Source organism: Sorex fumeus, unplaced genomic scaffold (assembly GCF_029834395.1).
Source record: "Sorex fumeus unplaced genomic scaffold, SorFum_2.1 ptg000012l, whole genome shotgun sequence".
Classification (NCBI taxonomy): Eukaryota; Metazoa; Chordata; class Mammalia; order Eulipotyphla; family Soricidae; genus Sorex; species Sorex fumeus.
Window position 1 is genome coordinate 2,629,301 of NW_026606069.1, and position 4,870 is coordinate 2,634,170.

Consider the following 4,870-nt stretch of genomic DNA (forward strand, 5'->3'; position numbering starts at 1 on the left):
GCCTCGCCGCACCCCCCTCCCCGATCCAGGGGCGGGCAGAGGGTGGCCGGCTTCCGTCTCCCCAGAGAGCAGCCCTGCCCCTCTCACAGTCCAGGGAAGCCCACCACCCGTGGCCCAACACCCCGCACCCCCGGAGCCTCCTGTGGTTCCAGACCCCCGACTTCCTGTGGCCCCAGAAGCCCCTTCCCCACGCCCACGTCAGTGCCCCCACAGCCCCCGACAGCCCCTCACCTTCCGTGATCCCCGAGAAGGTCCTGAGCGGGGCCACCAGGCGGGGGAGCAGTGCGTGCAGGGGGGCCGTGCGGAACTCGGCCGGCACAAAGACCAGGGAGGCGTTGAAGGCCACCTCCCGCAGCTCAGCCTCCTCGGCCGCCTTGCTGCCCACGGCGAAGGCCATGATGCCAGCGCGACGGAGCCGCTGGGCCGGCCGGCTTACATCATCCAGCGACCGCCCACCTGTGATCAGCACCAGCAGCTTGGGGACGCCCTCGGAGGCCCGGTGGCCGTTGGTGCTGGAGAAGAGGCGGTCGCGGACGAAGTCGAGGGCGGAGCCCGTGTAGCGGGCGGTGCCGTCCATGGGCTTCATCCTGCGCAGGGCGGCCACCACCTCCCTGCGGCCCGGGTGAGTGTTGAAGTAGAACTCGGGCCGGACTGTGTCCGCGTACTGGGCCACGACCACCTGGACGAGGTCCTGGCCGACCTCCAGCGTCTGGATGACCTTGACGAGGAACTCACGGGCAGCGTTGAAGCTGGCCTGGCCCAGCGGTGAGGAGCCGTCCACCAGGAACACGATGTCCCTCTTGTTGACCTCGATGGCTGCGGGTGCAACGGGCGGAGTCAGTGGTGGCCCGACCCGCCCACTGTCCCGCGGCCCCGCCACCTACCACAAGAGCAGGCAATGTGGGCGCAGAGCAGGGGGCTCTGGCCACGGCACACGCGCCCCACAGACTGCAGCCGGCCCACCTCCCGGGTCCCCCTGTGCGACCCTGGCACAGAAATCCATCTCGTCCCCGCCCGTCCCCTAGACCCAGCCGGACTGTGGCCTCCGAATCTCAGTTTGGGTGACGGGTCACGTCTCCCAGCGGCCCTGGCTCTGGCCTAGGGGTCACGAGTCCCTGACACGGCAGGGCTGACCCCACAGCACCCTCTTCCACTGGGACACAGTGACGGGGCCCCTGAATCTCACGAGCAGGAAGCCCAGGTCCAACGGGGGCAGTCGTGCTGGCCCCGTTAGCTCTTGGGGTTGTGGCATCCCAGCACCCTGAGCAGGGCACAGCGGTCAGGCCAGGGCACAGCCTGGGTGGCCGTGAGTCGTGCCTGCTGTCCACTGTCCAAGCACAGGTGACCGCCTGAGTTGGGCATGGGAGCCAGGACTGAGTGCTCCCAAAACAATGCTCTGAGGGCATTGCACATGCAGGCAGGCAGCACTTAGGGGCCGTCAGCAGCAAGGAGCCCTCACACAGAGCCCGGTGGCATCCACTCACTGCTGCCACCGTCCAGCCTTTAACTAGAGCGGTGGGCTGGGCAGAGGCTCCTGGGCACGAGGCGGGGGTCTCAGGCACCTCCCCCCAGCATGTCCTGTCCCCACACGGGACACACATATGCGGCTGGGCACGAGGGACACGGGACCCCTACGCCTTGCAGGGACGCCCCGCTCACGCTCCCCAACATGGGCAGCCCGGCCACAAGGGACAAGAGTAGAGGACAGAGGCTGGCCGCCACCCCGCCCTGCCTGCAGGGGGCACTCCTGCTTCCCTGCCCGCCGCCGCTGGGGTCCTAGGCAGAGTGTGCCCCCCTGCCAGCTGCAAGGTCATCCCAAGGATAAACAAAAGTCCCTGCAGGAGAGGAAGCCCCGGGCAAAGGGAGAAGGGGGGGCAAGGGTCGCGGCCCCTTCCTCATCTGCTTCCTCAACCCGCACACGGCTGAGTGTGAGAATAGGTGAGTGCTGTGTGTGTGTGAGTGTGTGTGTGTGTGTGTGCGTGTGAGAGTGTAGGATACTTGCTTTATCCTTTCTCCCTTGCCACAGGGAGCTTAGGTTGGTCGGTTTGCACCCATCACAGTGCTCCTGAGTCACTCCCATTCCTTTGTTTGTCTGTAACCATTTCTCTATGCTCTCCTCCCCAACCAGTTAATCAGCTTTTCCCCTAATCAGAATCTGCTAATCTGTAAGGTCAGAGTCTTTTAGGACACTGGACTTGTAAGTTGATATCGCCTTTCTCCTCTCCTTCTGTCTTTTGAATAGTTTACTTTAAGGCAATGTCCTTTTTGTAGAGACACAAGAAGATAATTCATATTGTGCTTTTGTAGCTTGGGACTTAATTGGCTTCGAATATTATTCATTCCTGGGCATCTGCTTTCTTAACTTAAGCCTCAGTTGCCCTCACTTCCCAGAATCCCAAGAGCAAGGTCCTGACGAGGGACTGGATGGAACCAGGGCAGGCGGTGAGCTATGTGCTACCCTGGCATCGAGATGGGCCAGGCCAAAGTGCCACGATTTTTAACTAGAAGTTAGGAGTTTGATCATAGACAAATGCTTTCATGATCCAAAAGTAACAGCAAGACTAGGACCCTGCTAGGGATAGGAAAGACTATCTGGCCTGAGCACGGTAGTCTGAGATTGAGATGGCCCTAGGAGAGCAATTCTATAAGCTTAAAGAATTTCTTACTGTGTCCATACAAAATGATTTCTATTATGTATGCTTATATGCTTGTTGGACAAGGAGAGGAGAAACACGCCCAGGGAATTCCGTTCTAGGGTGGGTTGTTCTGCTAAATGAGTATCTGTCCTAGAAGCGGCTTTCCCATGTGTCCTGACTAGCTTGGACGAGGCTGAACATTTCCCCCCTTCCAACTGCCTTCAGTAAGTCATTTCAGTACATTGTAAGAGGCAGTTTTCCTTTTCTCACAGAAACCTGGCTGGTCTCAGACATGCAGATCTCAGGTGCTAGCCAGGCCTGATCTTTGGGATGTAGATTCCAGGCTCTAGCAGACTAGTCTTTGGGATGCAAACCCAAATGCGTGTAGCCCAAGAAAGGTTTCAGTCTTGGTTTTGTATCTTCTTTCCAGAGGCCTCCCTGCTCGTGGGGATGCCGAGGCCATCCACTACGGAGACACCACGTCCCCCCACTATGTCCCTGTCTCAGAAGGCCCAAGTCTCCTCCGGGCCCCGGCTGTGCCCCCACCCTGCACACCCCCAGGAAATGCCGGTCAGCTGTCCAGCGGCCGCCCAGCCTGTCTCCTGCCCTCGCTGTATGGTGGGCAGTGCCGAGACCTGGCCAGAGGACAGTCACCTCTGTGTGTCTGTGGGCACTCCACGCGGGAAACGGCTGCTGGCCTCAGCGGTTAAGGGACTTGGCAGCCCATGACCTGGACACAACATCGGCCGGAGGGCATGTGGTCAGCCCTGGGCGGCCGCAGGGGGTCCCGGCAACACTGTGAGACCCTTGGAGGGAGAGGCGAGGCCCAGAGCCCCCACGGTTGGCTGCCTGCCTGGGCGAGACCCAGCTCTGCCCAGGACTTGGGGCGAAGTCCTACTGAGTCTCAGGCTCCCCGGTGGGGCCAGCAGGGTCTGCCCAGGGGTGCAAACGCTCTCTCCTTCTGGGCGCCATCCGTCTGCTTTCTAAGCATTTTCCTCTCCTGTCATGTTAGGCAGATCACTGTCTGCATGTTTTTGGGGTCACCGTCTATTTGTTTTGGGGGTCACCATCTGCGTGTTTTGGGGGTGCTGCTACCAGCCCCCCTGTATCTCCCATGGGGGCCAGGTTTGCGTGCAGCCTTGCATTGTCCTAAACTTGTTTTTCGTTCTCACTTTTTGGTTTTGGGGCCCCACCTAGCGGTGCTCAAGGGTTACTCCCGGTGAGCTCGGGGGACCCTGTGTGGTGCCAGGATGGAGCCCGGGAGGGCTCCCCACTGCTGTGCCATCTCTCAGGCCCTGACAGTTCTTTTTCTCAGGAAGTGAAAGGTGTGGAGGGAACTGGGGCCCCGGCACGGGGATATCAGAGCTCAGGTCTCGGCAGACGTGCCGGGTCCCTCTCGGAGGGGCAGGGAAGAGCCAAACCTTTGTTTTTAAGCCGGTGACGGCTTCTGTCCGCAGCACAGCAGGACAGCAGGGTGCGGGGGCATTACTTATGAGGTCTCTTGGGACCTCCTGCAGAGCCACCACGGCTCACACCCAGGACACCAAGTCGCCCACCGGCCTGGGGAAGGCCATCAGGTTCTCTAGGCGGGACATGCGCATTCTGAGTGGTGACAGTGCTGACCCGGCCAAGGTGCCCTTGCCGGCATCGGCCGACAGGAGCCCAGCAGAGGGCAGGCCAGAACCAGGATCAGCTGTGGGACCCCGTCGGCGGCCAGGCTCCCGGCCGCCCGCGACAGATGGGCCCGCACCGCGCTCTCCAAGCCGTCGGGGGCCGGGCTGCGGCCCCCCGTGTAGGACAGGTTGGAGAGGTGGGACAGGACTTCTTGCGGGGAGCGGTAGGTGTTCAACAGGAACTCGGTTTGGGGGTTGCCGTCGAACTGGACCAGGGCAAAGCGGAAGTCCTGCAGGCCCGCGGCCAAGGCCCGCACCACGTCACAGAGAAACTCGCGGACCAGCTGGAAGTGCTCCTTCCCCACACTCCAGGCCGGATCCACCAGGAAAACTACATCGGCCGCCGCGCCGCTGCCCGCAGCTTCAAAGAGAGACGAAGGTTTCAGGCTCTCCGGCTCTGGCATCCCCCGCCATGCCCTGGACTTCTCTGGCCCCACCTGCGTCCAGGTGCACGGATGGACTTACCTGGCGGGCAGGAGCATGGCGCGTGGCCCCACCCGGGCATCAGGCGGCTCCCATAGGACCGAGAACTCATTCCCGGAGTCCTTCGACCCAAACATG